The 19,934-nt window shown below is 46.4% G+C and overlaps 1 protein-coding gene across 1 annotated transcript in view; it reads left to right on the top strand.

Moving 5' to 3' along the window:
- The window catches only part of SEMA4B (semaphorin 4B), an 82,147-nt gene continuing 62,213 nt past the window's right edge, over positions 1 to 19,934 (top strand). Inside the window, exons 1-2 of the mRNA XM_082647481.1 lie at positions 1 to 16; positions 11,129 to 11,231. The gene's annotated coding sequence lies outside the window, so the exon portion shown is untranslated. The remainder of the gene's footprint in view (positions 17 to 11,128; positions 11,232 to 19,934) is intronic.

The raw sequence follows: 19,934 nt of genomic DNA on the forward strand, positions 1-19,934 counted from the left end.
AATCCAGCTACTTCTGGTAAGTCAGATATGAAGAGAGTTGCAAAAATGTAAACAAAGCAACTCTTCTCGTTAACTCTTTTATTTTGGAAAATCTTATTTTTAAATTAATATATAAACATGTTTCAAATTTTCTGTCTTAACTTTTAATTCGGTAAATAGGGTTTTGTATAACCTATATAAACAAGAGCTCTTTTGAGTCCTCAACAACTTCTCAGAGTGTAAAGAGGTCCTAAAGCCAAAAAGTTGGAGAATTATCCTAGAGGAAAGCACTAGGAGCTCAACAAAAATGGGGGCCACATTATCCCACACAAGAAATCTAACATTTATACAATAATGCTATATAATGTATAGTCTGTATTAAATTGTCCCAAGATGTCCCAGTAATTCCTTTAAATTTGGGAAGGGGGGATTTCCCTCGTGGCGCAGTGGTTAAGAATCTGCCTGCTAATGCAGGGGACACGGGTTCGAGCCCTGGTCCGGGAAGATCTCACATGCCGTGGGGCAACTAAGCCCGTGCAGCACAACTACTGAGCCTGCACTCTAGAGCCTGCAAGCCACAACTACTGAGCCCACGTGCCACAACTGCTGAAGCCTACGTGCCCTAGAGCCCATGCTTCACAACAAGAAGCCACTGCAATGAGAAGCCTGGGCTTTCTCTAGTTGTGGGGGGCTCGCTGCAACTAGAGGAAGCCCGTGCACAGCAACGAAGACTCAACGCAGCCAAAAATGAATAAAATTTTTTAAAAAAACCAGGAATTAAAAAAAAAATTAGGGGAAATTCTAGATTCTGGGATCTAGAATCAAGGCTCGGGCATAGCATTTGGTTGTCATGTCACATTAGCTTTTTTTTTTAATTAATTTATTTTTTATTTGACTGCATCGGGTCTTGGTTGCAGCATGCAGGATCTTCGTTGCGGCATGTGGAATCTTTCATTGCTGCACACGGGCTCAGTAGTTGCCACACGGGCTTAGTTGCCCTGTGCCATATGGGATCTTAGTTCCCCGACCAGGGATCAAACCTGTGTCCCCTGCATTGGAAGACAGATTCTTAACCACTGGACCACCAGGGAAGTTCCCCCTTTTTTAGTTTTCTACTGGATCAATGCAGACTTCTTTATTCTCCCTTACCCCCTTCACTGGTTTAGAAATTATACTTTCTATTTCTGCTCGTTTAGAAATTAAATTCTTAACTTGACTATACAGAGTTTAAAATTCATCATTGTCTTTATCTTTCTTAGAAATATGAGAAACTTAGATGACTTCTGTCCAATTTCTCCTCTCCTATCTTCCATGTTATTATTCCATCATACTTTAGTTCTACTGGGTCTTCTGAGCCCCCTCACTTTTTTTTAAATATGTTTATCAACATGTTTTCCTGTTTCCTAGCTGAGCAACGTGTCTTACTTTCCACTCCTATGTGCTGAATTCAATTTCCTGTTAACTGAAGGGCATCATTGAATAGGTCTTTGAACAAAGATCTGTGAGTAATTAACTTTCTGTGTCTCAAATTGTTCAATTTTATCCTCATTTCGTAAGCTTTTTACTGAAGTATAATATATACATACGTGTATACAGAAAGTACATAAGTTATTAGTGTACAACTTATTTTTATATAAATTTATTTATTTATTTTTGGCTGTGTTGAGTCTTCGTTGCTGCGTGCGGGCTTTCTCTTAACTGTGGCAAACGGGGGCTGCGCTTCGTTGCAGTGCACAGGCTTCTCACTGCAGTGGCGTCTCTTGTTGCGGAGCATGGGCTCTAGGCAGGCGGGCTTCAGTAGCTGTGGCTCGCGGGCTCTAGAGTGCAGGCTCGGTAGTTGTGGCACACGGGTTTAGTTGCCCTGTGGCATGTGGGATCTTCCTGGACCAGGGCTTGAACCCATGTCCCCTGCATTGGCGGGCGGATTCTTAACCACTGCGCCACCAGGGAAGTCCCTAGTGTACGACTTATGAATGTTGATGAAATCACTACCCAGATCAGGAAATGTAACATCACCAGGACCCCCAAGACCCTCCTTAAACCACCTCCTAGGCACTATGTTTCCCAACTTCCCTTTGCTGTCTTAACTTCTACTAAAATAGACTGGTTTTGCCTATTTTTGTTTTCCTGTAAATGGAATGATATAGCATGTACTCTGTCATGTCTTACTTCTTCTCAACACTGCATTTCTAAAATTCACCCAGGGACTTCCCTGGTGGTGCAGTGACTAAGAATCCGCCTGCCAATGCAGGGGACATGGGTTCGAGCCCTGGTCCAGGAAGATCCCACATGCCGCAGAGCAGCTAAGCCCGTGCGCCACAAATACTGAGCCTATGCTCTAGAGCCCGCGAGCCACAACTACTGAGCCTGTGAGCCACAATTACTGAAGCCTGTGTACCTAGAGCCCGTGCTTCCCAGCAAAGAGAAGCCGCCTCAATGAGAAGCCCGTGCACCACAACGGAGAGTAGCCCCCGCTCACTGCAGCTAGAGAAAGGCCATGCGCAGCAATGAAGACCCAATGCAGCCAAAAATAGATAAAATAAATATATTTTTTAAAAATAAAATAAAGTTTTCAAAAATAAAAATAAAATTAATCCAGGGACTTCGCTGGTGGTCCAGTGGTTAAGAATCCTCCTTCCAATGCAGGGGACATGGGTTCAATCACTGGTCAGGGAACTAAGATCCCACATGCTGCAGGGCAACTAAGCCCTCGCACTCTAGAGCCCGCGCACCACAACTAGAGAGCCCGAGTGCCACAACTACTGAGCCCACGCACTCTGGAGCCCATGTACCACAACTAGAGAGAAGCCCGTGCACTGCAAAAAAGATCCCGCGTGCTGCAACTAAGACCCGATGCAGCCAAATAAATAAATTAATTAACTAAAAATAAACATATATTTTTTTAAATAAAAAAATCATCTATGTTTTTGCATGTAGCTGTAATTTATTAATTCTTCTGCCATATAAAACTCTATGTTATGAATATTCCACAATTTATGTATCCATTCTACTATTGACAGACATTTGGGTTGTTTCCAGTTTGGGGTTATTATTAACGATGCTTCTATGAAGGTTCTGACACTTGTCTTTTGCTGCACATATGTATGAAATTCTGTTGGATGATACTTAGGAGTGAATTACTGGGTCATAGGCTACATACTTAAGCATTCAGCTTTAACAGACACTGGCAAACAATTTTCTGAGTGTCTGTATTCTTCCAGCAATGTATGAGAGCTTCAGTTTCTTTACATCTTTGCTAACAGTTGGCATTGTCATTCTTTTCAGTTTTAGTCATTCTTGTGGGTATATAGTGGTTCTCATGGTGGTTTTTTGTTGTTGTTGTTGTTGTTGTTGTTGCTGTTTGTTTTGTTTTTGCGGTACGCGGGCCTCTCACCGCTGTGGCCTCTCCCGTTGCGGAGCACAGGCTCCGGACGCGCAGGCTCAGCGGCCATGGCTCACGGGCCCAGGCGCTCTGCGGCATGTGGGATCTTCCCGGACCAGGGCACGAACCCGTGTCCCCTGCATCGGCAGGCGGACTCTCAACCACTGCACCACCAGGGAAGCCCCTCATGGTGGTTTTAAATTGCCTTTCCCGTGGTCTCTCGGGCGCAATTGGTCAGTTCATTAAACTGATAAATAGCATTTCCCTGGAGACTAAAGAAATTGAGCTCCTTTTCGTATACTTATTGCCCATTTTAATATTCTCTTTTCTGAAGTGCCTGCTTCAAGTTTTTGCTTATTTTTTCCATTGGATTGTCTGCCAGTTTGTGATCTGTAGGAGTTCAATATACATTCTGATATGAGTCCCCTTTTTGGGTATATGTATTGCAAAAGTTTGGTTTTTTCCCATTCAGTGGCTTGCCTTCTCATTCATTTAAAATGTATTTGGAGGGTTTCCCTGGTGGCACAGTGTTTGAGAGTCCGCCTGCCGATGCAGGGGACACGGGTTTGTGCCCCGGTCCGGGAGGATCCCACATGCCGTGGAACGCCTGGGCCCGTGAGCCATGGCCGCCGAGCCTGCGTGTCCGGAGCCTGTGCTCCGCAACGGGAGAGGCCACAGCAGCGAGAGGCCCGCGTACACACACACACACACACACACACACACACACACACACACACACACAAAATGTATTTTGATGCACAGAAATTCTTAATTTTAATTTAGTCCAACTTATTGACCTTTTATGTTTATGTCTTATTTCCTGTTTGATAAATCTTTTCTTAACCCTATAGTATCTTCTGGAAGTTTTATTGTTTTATCTTTCACTTTTTTAAAAAGATTTATTTATTTATTTATTTGGTTGTGCTGGGTCTTAGTTGCGGCAGATGGACTCCTTAGTTGTGGCATTTGAACTCATAGTTGTGACATGCATGTGAGATCTAGTTCCCTGACCAGGGATTGAACCTGGGCCCCCTGCATTGGGAGCGCAGAGTTTTAACCACTATGTCACCAGGGAAGTCCCTGCCTTTCACTTTGATATCTATAATTTTCCTGAAATTGATTTAAAAAAATTTTTTTTTACTTTTGGCTGTGTTGGGTCTTCGTTGCTGCATGCGGGCTTTCTCTAGTTGTGGTGAGCGGGGTCTACTCTTTGTTGCGGCGTGCGGGCTTCTCATTGTGGTGGCTTCTCTTGTTGCAGAGCACAGGCTCTAGGGCTCATGGCTTCAGTAGTTGTGGAATGCAGGCTCAGTAGTTGTGGCACACAGGCTTAGTTGCTCCATGGCATGTGGATCTTCCCAGACCAGGGATCAAGCCCGTGTCCCCTGCATTGGCAGGTGGATTCCCAACCACTGCACCACCAGGGAAGTCCTGAAATTGATTTTTGATGCACCCTATTTCAGATATGTTAAAACGTGAAAAACAGTATGTATCCAAGAATTGATAAAATTCAGTTATTTTTTAACCTCCGTTTTTTTTTTTTTTTTTTTTTTTTTTTTTTTTTTTTGCTGTACGCGGGCCTCTCACTGTTGTGGCCTCCCCCATTGTGGAGCACAGGCTCCGGACGCGCAGGCTCAGCGGCCATGGCTCACGGGCCCAGCCGCTCCGCGGCATGTGGGATCTTCCCGGACCGGGGCACGAACCCGTGTCCCCTGCATCGGCAGGCGGACTCTCAACCACTGCGCCACCAGGGAAGCCCTACAAGACTTTTTTTTAATAGCTGCCTAATAGTTGTCTAAAAGGAGAGAGCAGGAACTTCCCTGGTGGTCCAGTGGGTAAGACTCCGAGCTCCCAATGCAGGGGGCTGGGGTTCGATCCCTGGTCGGGGAACTAGATCCCGCATGCATGCTGCAACTAAGAGTTCGCATGCTGCAACTAAGAGTTTGCATGCTGCAACTAAGAAGCCCGTGTGCCGCACCTAAGACCCAGCGCAGCCAAAATAAATGAAGAAAAAAAAATAAGGAAATAACAGGCTCCAAATGGATTTGAAACCGTGCAACTCAGACTGGGACTTAAACCCACCTCCTTTTAATTGAGATCACACACCTGGTCTCAGGACTTAATGAAGCTCAGTTTCTTGATGTCTTATGGCAGAAAGAATTCAGTGAGAGACAAAGTGATACATAAGAAGTGGATTTATTTAGGGAGAAACACACTCCACAGACAGAGTGTGGGCCATCTCAGAAGGTGAGAGGCCCCAAAATATGGCGTGGGTAATTTCATAGGCTAATGAGTGGGAGGATTATTCCAACTATTTTGGGGGGCTGGGGGAAAGGGCGGGGATTTCCAGGAATTGGGCCACCTCCCACTTTTTGGCCTTTTATAGTTAGCGCTGACCTGTCATGGTGCTGGTGGATGTGTTATTTAGCTAATGTATTACAATGAGCAAATAATGAGGCCCAAGGTCTACCGGAAGTTAGATCTTCTGCCGTCTTGGATCTAGTTAGTTCTAACCAGTTTTCGTCATGTCTTATGACTATGTCATTCTTTTAAAGGTGCCCTGTCCCCTTCCCTTCTGTTTCAGATTCACTTGTGCTAAACCCCACATCAGCAAATCAAGACTTAATACCTAACCTATAACACAACATTGTAAATCAACTGTACTTTAAATAAATAAATAAATAAATATTGGCAGTTTCAGCCTCTCCCAGGAATGTGATCTTTAGTCAGCCAATGTGGAGTTACCTGGTCAGCACTAGTGAGGTAATCTGCCTGAAGGACCTGAAACAGGAGGAAAGGAGGCAGGGCACAAGGTTTGAAAGAATGACATAGCCTGAGGACATGACATAAACTGACTAGAACCAAATGGATCCAAGTTGGCGGATAAGTTGACTTTTTCCACTAGACCTTTTTTAAAATAATTAATTAATTTTTGGCTGTGTTGGGTCTTCGTTGATGCATGAGGGCTTTCTTTAGTTGAGGTGGGCAGGGGCTACTCCTTGTTGCCGTGCGCAGGCTTCTCACTGTGGTGGCTTCTCTTATTGCGGAGCACAGGTTCTAGGTGCACGGGCTTCAGTAGTTGTGGCACATGGGCTCAGTAGTTGTGGCTCACGGGCTCTAGAGCGCAGCCTCAGTAGCTGTGGTGCACAGGCTTAGTTGCTCTGCGGCATGTGGGATCTCCCCGTACCAGGGCTCAAACCCTTGTCCCCTGCTTTAGCAGGTGGACTCTTAACCACTGCGCCACCAGGGAAGTCCCTCCACTAGAACTTGAGCCTCAGTATCAGCAAGCTCACATCAGCAAGCTAAATGACACACCTACAGGCGCCATGACAGTTCCAAGACCGACCATAAGTATCAAAAAGTGGGCAGTGGCCCAATTCCTGGAAATCCTGGCCCTTTCCTAAAATAGCTGGAATCCTCCTCCCACTCATTAGCTTATGAAATAACCCACTCCAGTAAAAACTGACAACCCCATACCCTGGTGCCTTTCTCACCTTCTGAGATGGCTGGCCCAGACTCTGTCTGTGGAGTGTGTTTCTCTCTAAATAAATCCACTTCTTACCTATCACTTTGTCTGTCACTGAATTCTCTCTGTGATGAGACATCAAGAACCTGAGCTTCATTAAGTCCTGAAACCAGGTGTGTGATTTCAGTTGGAAGACTGTGGGTTTTGGCTGCGTTTGAGTCCCAGCCATTTGGGTTCAAGTCTCAATCAGGGTTTTGGCAGGGTTCAAGTCCCGGCCACGTGGGTTCAAGTCCCAGACAGAGGTGCACGGTTTCAGCCCCAGTCTTCCCCAAAAGGAAGGTGACCTTGCCTGAAACAATCCACTCTTAGCTAGAATATCTTCCTTGCCCCGCCTCCTTTTGCCTGTAAAAGTCTTCCCTTTGTACAGCTCCTCGGAGCTCCTTTGTTTGCCAGATGGGAGGCTACCCAAGTCATGAATCGTTGAATAAAGACAAATCTTCAAATTTACTCAGTTGAATTTTGCTTTTTAACATACTCATCATATGCCTCTCCCTGGAGCAGGGGCTCTGGAATCAGACAGGCCTTGGTTAATATCTTGTCTTCATCTCTTACAAGCTGTGTAACTTTTAACAAGTTATTTAAAGACTCTGGGCTTTAGCTTTCATGGGAGGTGCCCAGGTTTTGAACTGAGTTGGTATCATAGTTGAATCTCAATTCCTAATTAATAATTGATTTAGAAGCACTACATCAACTGAAACAGTGGATCAATTAACTCTAGAACAGTCTTATTTATTCATTAAAGTCTCCTAAAGACCTGGGATAGGCCACATCCTGTGAGCCCACAGTTTTATTGGATGTGACTAAGAAAAATAAAATGACATCAAAATGGATGCCCTTTGGTAGTTGAAAACTAAAGTCAGGGTTGGTGCCATGAAGAAGTGGCAATTGAACCACTTAATCACATTTCTTTATCAGATTATCAGATTATTCTTTATTTGTAGTGGTTATGAGAGGATTCCGCCTTGTTTTTCCTGGTTGCCTTGGGAGAGAGTTGCTTACTTTCTCTGTGGCTCACTTTATCATCTGTAATTGGTAGAGTAAAAGTTTAATACCAGCCTCATGGTGATGTTGTGAGGGTGAGCTGAGGGAGGATGAGACAAGTATTAAGTGATGAGTAATGGCCACCATTATTCACACCCTTGGTGGGGTATAGACCAGTGAGATTTGGGAGCTCACTCCAAAACTAGAGTGTGGAAACTCAAAAGCCTGGAGTGGCCCTCGGGCCCTGTTTATGTGGAGCCGATGGAGACTGCCGAAACTCATAAGAAGTGGCTAAGGACTTCCCTGGTGGCGCAGTGATTGAGAATCCGCCTGCCAATGCAGGGGACATGGGTTCGATCCCTGGTTCCCGAGGATCCCACAGGCCGCGGAGCAGCTGAGCCCGTGTGCCACAACTACTGAGCCCATGTGCCACAACTACTGAAGCCCACGTGCTGCAACTACTGAAGTCCACGCGCTGCAACTACTGAAGCCCACAAGCTCTAGGGCCTGCGTGCCAGGACTACTGAGCCCGCGTGCCTAGAGCCGGTGCTCCGCAACAAGAGAAGCCACTGCAATCAGAAGCCCACGCACCGCAATGGAGAGTAGCCCCCCACTCTCCGCAACTAGAGAGAAGACCAGATGCAGCCAAAAAAAAAAAAAAGAAGTGGCTAAAGAGAAAATTTCAATGGGAGTTCCCTGGTGGCCTAATGGTTAGGATTCCAAGCTTTCACTGCTGTGTCCTGGGTTCAATCCCTGGTCTGGGAACTGGGATCCCACAAGCCATGTGGCCAAAAAGTAAAAAAAATTTCAGACATCAGTTTATGCAGGGAGGTGCTGGTAAATGTTTTTTATTTGTTTTTAGCGGTACGCGGGCCTCTCACTGTTGTGGCCTCTCCCATTGTGGAGCACAGGCTCCGGACGCGCAGGCTCAGCAGCCATGGCTCACGGGCCTAGCCGCTCCGTGGCATGTGGGATCTTCCCAGACCGGGGCACGAACCCGTGTCCCCTGCATCGGCAGGCGGACTCTCAACCACTGCGCCACCAGGGAAGCCCAACTGGTAAATGTTTTTAACAACCAGGGGGTGTGTGTGTGTGTGTGTGTGTTGATTTATAGCATTTCTGTGGTGTAGATACTTCCACCATGGCCAACGTCTAACTACCAACATAATGTCACTGAACACAGAGTTGCATAGTATTTCTACCAGATAGATACAATAACTGTAAATATCCTCAAGAGAAGAAATACTACAGTAAAAAGGAAGTGATGAGTTTTGAGTCTTTTAATATGTTTTATTTAATTGTAAGTTTACATAACTTAATTTTTAAAAGTGGCTATGTTTAATAACTGGCTAACAAAATTCCTGAAAGTTTAACGATTGGTTCTCATGAACCTGTATAAGCTGGCTGCAGCCACCACTGAATTAGCTCACGTGTCCTCATTTGGATCCTGTTATCTTGGACAAATAGCATTCGTGTTTAAGTTCAGGACCTGGCAACTGGACAAGTGCTAAGGGCAGGTTCAACGTACTTCTTAAGGACCGGTACTCGTTCCCCTGGTAACAGTGTCCCTTCCCCCAGGACACAGCCCAAAAGGTGACCTTTTACTTCCCTGGCTCTAAACTGTTTATCATTCTGACCCACCAGCACCTCCCCCAACTTCAGGGCAGACTGTCTCAGGAATGCCTGGGACATGCACGTAGGGCATCATGGCCGGCCACCTGCTGAACCCACGTCAGGTGCCTACAAGGTCAGCCAGATGGCCAGAAGGAGAGCAGAAGGCCTGAGAAGGAGCTGCCGGCTCCTGGGCTCTCAACCCTATGGCATCTGCGCTGTTGGGCTAGGAGTGCCCTTGGCAAATATACCCCATTGGTCCACTGCCCTCCTATGTTTCAAAACCTGGATCCAAAGTACCATTTCTCAGTTTAACCTCACTTCTCCCCATTGCTTCTCTACCCCTGCAAATAACAGAGCAATAATGTTGACAAGTACGGGCACTGGGTGCTTGTTCTAGAATTATCCCCCTTAAGCGTCATAACAATCCTATGAAGTAGGTACTATTCTTATCCCAGTTCTGTGAATGAGAAATCCAAGACTTGGGGTGGTGTGCTCATTTGCCCACAGTCATAGGGGAAGGACCTGGTGTTTTTCCTTTCTCCCTCAACTGTCTTCCTTCACGTGGTAGCCTCAGTTCATACATGCTTATTTTGCATTCTTCAACATGTTGCTTCCTCCTAAATGTTCTCAGCCTAGGGACGGTGGTGGAAGCCATGGGTCTGAAAAGATTGCTCAAGGAGAGAGTGTGCTGTGAGGATGGAGAAGAGGAGGGGAGGAGGGAGCGGTGATGAGACCCTGATGGGCACCTACACCCGAGGGCCCCTGAGGAAGAGGAGACCCAGAAGGGCTGTCACAGAAAATGTGAGATAGCCAGGGGATGGACCGCAGTGTGGAAGTTACAGAGTGGATGAGGAAAGGAGCACCGAGAGGTGTCCCCTGGATTTTGCCGTCCAGAGACATCCGTGACCTTGGCAGGGGCCGTTCCTCCATTGCTCTGCTGGATGGTGAAGAGGCTGCAGCAGGGAAAGCAGGAACTCAGCAGGTGGGTTGAGGAAAGGCTGGGAGGTAGTAAAGTGGGTCAGCCACTGTAGACCTCTCTTTCAAGATGAAGGAAGCAGCCTGCGCGCTGCGTCGACCTGGCGCCTCGGCTTCCGCGCCAAGATACCGGGCTCGGGTTCCCTGGCGGGATGGTGTCGCGGTGCCAGGTGACGGCCTGGAAGACGAGCTGGTTTCTACAGGCACCCGTGATCTTTGCCCTTACTTCTCAGATTGTTCGTTTCTAAGAAGACAAGTTTTCAATTTAAAAAGGAGGAGGGAGCCGTGATGGTTGCTGCCTGGTGGCCTCTTTTTCCTCTGACGAGTGGGAGGCAGAGAGCGAGGGGGATGAATAGTCGGGAGCACTAAGGAGGGTGGTGGAGTTTATGACAACCAGTTTGGGAGAATTGTAGAAGGAGGTTGGCAAGAGGTGAGCTGAAGTAGGAAGTAACACGTGCAGGGGGACAGTCCCCACAGGAGTCCTCGCCCAGCACCACAGACAGGCTTCTTTGTGAATGCTGGTGTGTCTAGCCCTTAAGCTCATTAAGTTCATTCCCCATCAACTTTCTTACTGCTTTGGCCACCAGGAGGGGACAGTCTCTCCCGATACTAAGGACAGTTCACTGTGACTCCCAGTAAGAACGTCATGAGGGTGTTTCTGGATTTCTTTCCAGAAAGTTTACAAGGAGAAGCCAGTTGTCTGTAACCTGGAAAAGGGCTCTCACCAGACATGGAATCAGCCAGCACCTTGTTCTTGGACTCCCAGCCTCCAGAACTGTAAGAAGTAAACGTTATCTGTTTCAGCCGCCAGTCTGGGGTAATTTGTTACAGCAGCCTGAGCTGACTGGGACAACATGCATAGTAACCTCATGCGCAGAATGAAGAAGTGAGTCGTTTTGCCCAGAACAGAGCAGGACTTCCAGCTCCAGATCAGTGAATTTTCCACTGTGTCACGGGAGGTACTGCAAGGTGCCGTGTTCTCCCGAAGTCTCCCCTCACTTAATTAAATAGAAAATATGTCCTTGGAACTGGCCTCCCTGGACTCAGCATAGATATAGGAATTCATCAGAAGCATTAGCCCTTTTCCTTTGAACCAGATTTACCTCTTCAGTCATTTAAACCTGAGTTTCATTAGGAGATAATTAGGTTTCCTCTCTGATCAATTGGTGGTGGTTACACAGAAGGCCCACCTGGAAAAGTTCTGTGATCAATTAGCCAGGTCTGCCGGGGGCAAGGCAGAGGGAGAGTTAAGACCTGTGCACTAAATATATGCCCAAGATGGTAAGAAGTGGAATCAGTGATAGACATTAGGATTACCTTTGCAAAAAAGCTCAGAAAGGAAAGAGGTGAAAGATTCTACGGAAGTCTAGGTTTTTCAGTCTCCTGGGTGAATAGTTGAGGGTGGTATGCTTGCCGATTGAGAAAGTTTATGTCTATTTGGGGGAGTCAAGGCAAGGGTGTCCAGAAGGGAGAAGCACAAACAACAGCTCTTGGAGTTTGGACACCCCCATCCCCTCCCCCATGCCACTCCCACTCTGCCCCCGACCCCAACCTTGAATTCAGGGTACAGTGAGCAGGGCAGTTACCAAGATTCCTGGGCAAAGTTTCCTCTTGGCACCCAGACCTGAAGAGATCAGAGAGGCCAAGGGTGTGTTGAAATAGCCTGACAGGATGAATGCTGAGTTTGTCTTCCTGGCAGCGGCAGGCACAGGATGTACCAAATACAGCCTGGTCCTTTGCTCTAGATACAGATGAATCTAGATTTTGTGGGGCCTGAAGCTTACACAGTTGGGTTGGCTGGGCAGGGGATTCTTTTTAAGAAAATAATACAAAATTAGGTAGACCCCTTGGAAGGGGCCTATGTGAGTGAGGGATCCTGAAGCTTAAGCTTCAGAAAGGGGTATGTGTGGAGAAGAAAATAAAATAGTATGAGGAGATAAAGCATAAGGAAGGGGAGGCTACTCTGGACTGCAGTAGTCAGGAGAGGTTGACTTCTGAGCCGCAAACCAAATGACAAGGATCTGTGCGAAGAGCATTCTGATCAGAAGGAACAGCAAGTGCAAAGGCCCTGAGGCTGAAACGGTCTTGGAATGCTGGGACCAGGAGAAGATCAGTGTGTCTGGCGTATGGTGAGCTAGGGGAGAGGGATGGGTGGTGAGTTCAGAGGAACAGGCAGGGACTGGTTCACATTGGGCCTTGAAGGCCTGGTAAGGACACCATTATTCCAGGATTGGTGGGAGGCTATTGAAAGCTTTTTTTTTTCTTCAATATTTATTTATTTGGCTGTGCTGCGTCTTAGTTGTGGCATGCAGGATCTTCATCGCAGCATGCGGAATCTAGTTCCCTGACCAGGGATTGAACCCGGGCCCCCTGCATTGGGAGCACGGAGTCTTAACCACTGGACCACCAGGGAAGTCCCTATTGAAAGCTTTTAAGTGAGGCTAAATATAAAAAGAGCATTATGGTGGTGTGTGGATAACGGCTTGCAGAAAATTCTAAAGAGGGTAGCCAGTGGAAGGTGGAGGTGTGTCAGCAGGACCTGGTCCTTCCAGGTCTGACAGTCAGGGGGACAGCCACTGGGACAGAGGCGTGATTCCTCCGGTTTCCTCTGAGGCTCCCTCTGACGAGCCTCTCCCAATTACTGTCACTCACATTGACCCCACAGAGCAGTTTGGGAACAAAAGGGCTGCTCTGTATCTGCACTGCTGGACTTCATGGTCTGGACAGCTTCTGAAGTCCTGGGTCGAACCCATGGGATAGAGACAACCTCAAGGTACCCTTAGCAACCTCCAGGGACCTCAGGAGTGAGCACCCTTGTTTCCAGAACATCTGACAGCCACGTTTGGGGTGGAAGGGAAGGACGTCCCCTGAGCACCCCGCTGCGGTCTGGCTGGGACAGCGGTGGCCATATGCCCTCTCCTCCGCCTCCAGAAGGCTGATCTCCGTGGGAATCTCTGAGGTGCTCCAACCGTAGAAACATGCCACACAGGGGAAGAGGAAGAAGGAATTGTATTGCTGCAGGTGGCTAATGAATAGGTCTGCCCTGGGGCCAGGAGGGAAGGAAATGTGGAGTGGGAAGAGAATCTTCAAGCCAGGGAAGGAGGGGGGCCGTGGGGGCCTGCGGAGCTGAGCATCAGTGAGTATGGCGTGTGCTTGGGAAGCCTTGGCCTCTCGCAGGTTCCTCCCCTCCCCCACTGAATCTGCAGAGACTAAGGGCCTCCCTGGACAAGGCCAGGACAACATCTTTGCATGCCCTGGAATCTAAGACAAGAAACCAGTGACTTCCCTGGTGGTCCAGTGGTTAAGACTCCACACTTCCACTGCAGGGGGGCACGGGTTCGATCCCTGGTCAGGGAACTAGGATCACGGATGCCCAGTGGCACAGCCAAAAGTAAATAAATAAAATAAAATATTTTTAAAAAATGTTATCTTAAAAATAAAAGACAAGAAGACAATCAATATGGTAGCCTAACTGTTTGGGACTTGGGAATGGGAAGACCCAGGAGGTGAAGAGCTGGTCTCCTGGTGGAGTCTGCTGCTGGAGTGGATTTGGATTTTGGGTTTGATCACCGAGTTTGAGATATCCAAACAAAGGGCTTGGGGCCAGGTCAGAGTGATTCTTAGGGGACCAAGAGGAAAGTGTTTGCCCACAGTTCAAGTAATGAGAGGAGATACAGAGACAGAGAGAGGGAGAGAGGGAGTTAAACTGTAAAAGAGGAGGTAGAAAAACACCTTGATAAACTTGAGAAAATGGTTAATTGGTCATGGGATCCCAGCAGACCTCTCTGAAACGGAACAATAGTTGGGGTGTTGCTGGGGATTCCCAGAAAAAAAACAACCAACCAACCATCAAACAAAGAAACAATGGAAATAAAGATGCAGACGTGAAGAATGGACTTGACATGGGGCGGGGGAAGGGTAGGTAAGTTGGGACGAAATGAGAGAGTGGCATGGACTTATATACACTACCAAATGTAAAATAGATAGCTAGTGAGAAGCAGCCGCATAGCACAGGGAGATCAGAACGGTGCTTGGTGACCACCTAGAGGGGTGGAGTAGGGAGGGTGGGAGGGAGAGGCAAGAGGGAGGAGATATGGGGATATATGTATACGTATAGCTGATTCACTTTGTTATACAGCAGAAACTAACACACCATCGTAAAGCAGTTATACTCCAATAAAGATGTTAAGGGCTTCCCTGGTGGCGCAGTGGTTGAGAGTCCACCTGCCAATGCAGGGGACACGGGTTCATGCCCCGGTCTGGGAAGATCCCACATGCTGCGGAGCGGCTAGGCCCGTGAGCCATGTCCGCTGAGCCTGTGCGTCCGGAGCCTGTGCTCCACAACGGGAGAGGCACAACAGTGAGAGGCCCGCGTACCGCAAAAAAAAAAACAAACCTACAATTCAACAACAGAAAAACAAACATCTGATTAAAAAATGGGCGAAGGTGGGACTTCCCTGGTGGCACAGTGGTTAAGAATCCACCTCCCAATGTAGGGGACATGGGTTTGATCCCTGGTCTGGGAAGATCCCACGTGCCGTGGAGCAACTAAGCCCATATGCCATAACTACTGTGCCTGTGCTCTAGAGCCCGCAAGCCACAACTACTGAACCCACATGCCAAAACTACTGAAGCCTACGCACCACAGCTACTGAAGCCCTCGCACCTAGAGCCCGTGCTCCACAACAGGAGAAGCCACCACAATGAGAAGCCCAAGCACCGCAATGAAGAGTATCCCCGTGCTCACCACAACTAAAGAAAGCCCATGAGCAGCAGCAAAGACCCAACGTAGCCAAAAATAAATAAATTATTTTTTTTAAAAAGGTTTCAACCACAAAAGAAAGGGGTGGGGGCGCAAACGACTTGAATAGACATTTCTCCAAATATAGTATGTAAAAGGCCAGTAAGCACATTAAAAAGTTGATCAACATCTCTAATCACTCGGAAAATACAAATTAATACCACTTAACACACATTAGGATGGCTACTATTAAAAAAAGAAGAAAAAAAAATGTGGGTGTGGATGTAGAGAAATTGGAACTCTTTTTTTTCTTCTTTTGGGTGCACCGCATGGCTTGCAGGATCTTAGCTCCTGACCAGGGATGAACCTGGGCCACAGCAGTGAAAGCGCCAAGCCCTAACCACTGGACTGCCAGGGAATTCCCAGAACTCTTTTTTGTTTATTGAGGTATTAGTTGATGTACAGTATTATATAAGTTTCAGGTGTACAACAGTGATTCACAATTTTTAAAGGTTATATTCCATTTATAGTTATTTCAAAATATTGGCCATAGTCTTGTAGCTTATTTATTTTATACATAGTAGTTTGTGCCTCTTAATTCTCTACCCCTATCTTGCCCCCCACTTCCCATTGGTAAGCACTAGATTATTCTCTATATCTGTGAGTCTGTTTCTTTTTGTTATATTCACTAGTTTGTTTTATTTTTTAGATTACACATATAAATGATATCATATAGTATTTGTCTTTCTCTGACTTATTTCACTTAGCGTAATATCCTATAGGTCCACCCATGTTGTTGCAAATGGCAAATTCTCATTCTTTATGGCTGAGTAATATTCCATCGTATATATATACTACATCTTCTTTATCCATTCATCTGTTGATGGACACCTGGGTTGCTTCCATATCTTGGCAATTGTAAATAGTGCTGCCATGAACATTGGGTTGCATGTACTTTTTCAAATTAGTGTTTTCATTTTTTAGGATATATACCTAGGAATGGAATTGCTGGGTCATATGGTAGTTCTGTTTTTAGTTTTTCGAGAAACCTTCATACTGTTTTCCACAGTGACTATACCAATTTACATTCCCACCAACAGCATATGAGGATTCTCTTTTCTCCACATCCTGATATGGAGATGCCATTCTAACAGGTGTGAGGTGATATCTCATTGTGGTTTTAATTTGCATTTCTCTAATGATTAACGATGCTGAACATCTTTTCATGTGCGTGTTGGTCATCTGTATGTCTTCTTTGCAAAAATGTCTATTCAGGTCTTCCACCCGTTTTTCAATCAGGTTGTTTTTTTTTTATGTTGAGTTGTATGAGTTGTTTATATATTTTTGATATTAATCCTTATCAGTCATATCATTTGCAAATATTTTCTCCCATTCTATAGGTTGTCTTTTCAGAAATTGGAACTTTTATGCACTGTTGGTGAGAATGTAAAATGGTACAGGCACTGTTGAAAATAGCATGGCAGTTCCTCAAAAAATAAAAATAGAATTACCATATGACCCAGCAATTCTGCTTCTAGATGGATACCTAAAAGAATTGAAAGCAGTGTTTGAAAGAGATATTTATATACCCATGTTCATGGCAGCATTAATCACAACAGCCAAAAGATGGAAGCAACCCAAGTGTCTACTAATGGGTGAATGGATAAACAAAATGTGGTTATACATACAAGGGAATGTTATTCAGCCTTTTTTTTTTTTTTTTTTGGTATGCGGGCCTCTCAGTGTTGTGGCCTCCCCCGTTGCGGAGCACAGGCTCCGGACGCGCAGGCTCAGCGGTCATGGCTCACGGGCCCAGCCGCTCCGCGGCATGTGGGATCTTCCCGGACCGGGGCAAGAACCCGTGTCCTCTGCATCGGCAGGCGGACTCTCCACCACTGCACCACCAGGGAAGCCCTATTCAGCCTTAAAAAGAAAGAAAATTCTGACACATGCTACAACATGGATTAACCTTGAGGACATTATGCTAAGTGAAATAAGCCAAACATAATACAGTATGTTTCCACTTATATGGGGTACCTAGCGTAGTCAAATTCATAGACAGGAAATAGAATGGCAGTTGCGGGGGCTGGGGGAATGGAAAGTTATTGTTTAATGGGTACAGAGTTTTGGTTTGGGAAGATGAAAAGAATTCTGGAGATGGATGGTGGTGATGGTTACAAAACAAGGAGGATGTACACCTAGAAATGGTTAAGATGGTAAATTTTATGTTATGTGTATTTTACCACAATTTTTTTAAAAAGTCCCTTCCCACTGCCATTCTGTCCCTGCCACTGGGAATTTCTCACTAGACACATAACTCCTAGGCTGAGGCTCCTGCTATTGTGTTCTGGCCCCTTTTCATTTTCCTGACCTTCTCCCCTGTCTTCTCTCTTTTGGGGGTCCCTTTGCCCAAGTTCTTGTTAACGACGCCTGTAAAGCTGTTTAGCTCCTCATGCGTTTAACCATGCCCTGGCACCTCCCCTTCCTCAACCAAAGTGGCTGATCCAGATATTTTCCAAAACAAAAACTGTTCTCACCCCGCTAAATGCATTGAAAACGTGACCTCCTGAGAAACTGAGTTGTCCAAGTCCACAGCTGAGACTCCATCTTCTCTCCACCAGCTGCCAGGACGTGGGTAGACCTGGGGACCCCAGGAGTGAATTTGTCAGAGTAAAAGCTGCTCTGGGCAGCCTCTTGGCAGCCTGCTAACAGCCCCTGCTGGCAACATTCCATCTGTCTGAGCATCACAGATCAAGCCTCAGAAGTTCAGGGCCTGAGGAGAAAGCAGAGAATGATGATGGCAAAGAGGGATCCCCAAACCCAGGCCAGGTGATCTCAGTGCAGGATGCAGAGGTGCTTGGGGACCACAGTTGCAGGGGTGACAGGAGGTGATGGAGGACTAGACCTCGAGAAAGTCTACACCTGCGTGTGTGTGTATGTCTGTGTCTGTGTGTGTGTGTGCGCCCATGTGTGTAGACATCCCTGGAGAGGTCTTGGGGGTGGCGAAGATTAAAGGAAAGACCGGGAGCTCTCCCAGTGGGTGAATATGACAAAATCCTGCAGGGAAACAGACAATGCATTTCCAGGCATAGATCTCCAAAGCAGAAGCAGGAGAGGGCCCCTGAGAAGTCTTCAGAACAAAAACCGCCACTTGATAAGTGCTTACCAAGTCCAGGCGCTAAACACTGATAGCGGCTTCAGTTACTCCTGCTACATGCCAGGCAGGCCCTGTTCTAAGCCAGCTGTCTAATAAACATACAGTGCCAGCACATATATAATTTAAAATATTCTAGTAGCTGCATTTTATTTTATTTACTGTTTAAGAAATACAAACAGGGGACTTCCCTGGTGGCACTGGATAAGACTGCACACTCTCAATGCAAGGGGGCCTGGGTTCGATCCCTGGTCAGGGAACTAGATCCCACATGCATGCTGCGACTAAGGGTTCACATGCCGCAACTAAGTAGCCAGCGAGCCACAACTAAGGAGCCTGCCTGCCGCAACTAAGACCTGATGCAACCAAAAGTAAATAAATAAATAAATAAGAAATACAAACAGAAATTAGTAATATGTATACCTAATGTACACATGGGTGATACCCAAGGGGAAAATTAGTAACTGCTCTGTATTTTAAAAAGTTTTTTTTAAGTGAAATTAACTGTAAAATATATTCTATTTAATCTAAAAGATGCAAAATATTAATTATCAGTGAGATGTTTCACACTCTCTTTTCTTATTAAGTCTTCAAAATCCGACGTGAATTTACACTTAACGGCACATCACAGTTTGAAGGAGCCACATTTCAGGTGCTCAACGGGTGCAGCTGACTGATGGCTACTCTACTAGACAGAGTAGTTTAGATATATTAATTCTCAATATATGTACTTTAGATACATTAATGCACTGAGTCCCCATCATCATGCTTTTGTAATCCTCATTTTACAGAGGGCAGAAGCACTTTGCCCAAGGCCACCCAGGAGGAAGGTGGCTGAGCCAGGACCTGAACCACCAAGCTCAGCAAGTGTGGGCTGGGGATCTGGTCTCCTAACCGCTGTGCTGTGCTGTCACCATTACGTGTCTCATCTCCCTTAGGACTTAAAGAAAAAGGCTGTCTGCTCTTATTCTCTCTGCTTTACAGAGTGGGAACTGAGGATAAGAGAGCCTAAATGGTCTTGCCCTGTAGGTGGTCCCAGTGGGATCTGAATCTACCTGGAGCGAAAACTTGGGAGACATCACCTCACACTGCAGTGCATTCCAGGGAAGGAAAGGGTGTGGCTACCTGCATCCCACACTGAAGGTTAAATCCGCTTTGAAAAGTTCAAAGGAGGGACTTTCCTGGAAGTCCAGTGGTTAAGACTCTGCGCTTCTACTGCAGGGGGCATAGGTTTGATCCCTAGTCGAGGAAATACAATCCCACATGCTGTGCAGCACAGCGGGGGGCGGGGGAAGTAATTCCTGAACCTGTGCGTTTCTCATGACCAGCGATAACCTTCAGTGTGAAAATTTGAAAAGCCAAGAGCTTGTATTATTGCCATATCAAAGTGCCAGAGACTGGGTGGCTTAAACAACAGAAATTTATTTTCTTATGGTTCTGGAGGCTAGAAGTCCAAGATCAAGGTGTTGGCAGGGTTGGCTCCTCCTGAGGCTTCTGGGTTTGCAGATGGCCATTTTCTCCCTGGGCTTCCCTCTATGAGCATCTGTGTCCTAATCTCCTCTTCTTATAAGGACACCAGTCATAT

The sequence above is a fragment of the Grampus griseus genome (assembly GCF_964374135.1).
Source record: "Grampus griseus genome assembly, chromosome: 2".
In the NCBI taxonomy this organism is placed as follows: domain Eukaryota; kingdom Metazoa; phylum Chordata; class Mammalia; order Artiodactyla; family Delphinidae; genus Grampus; species Grampus griseus.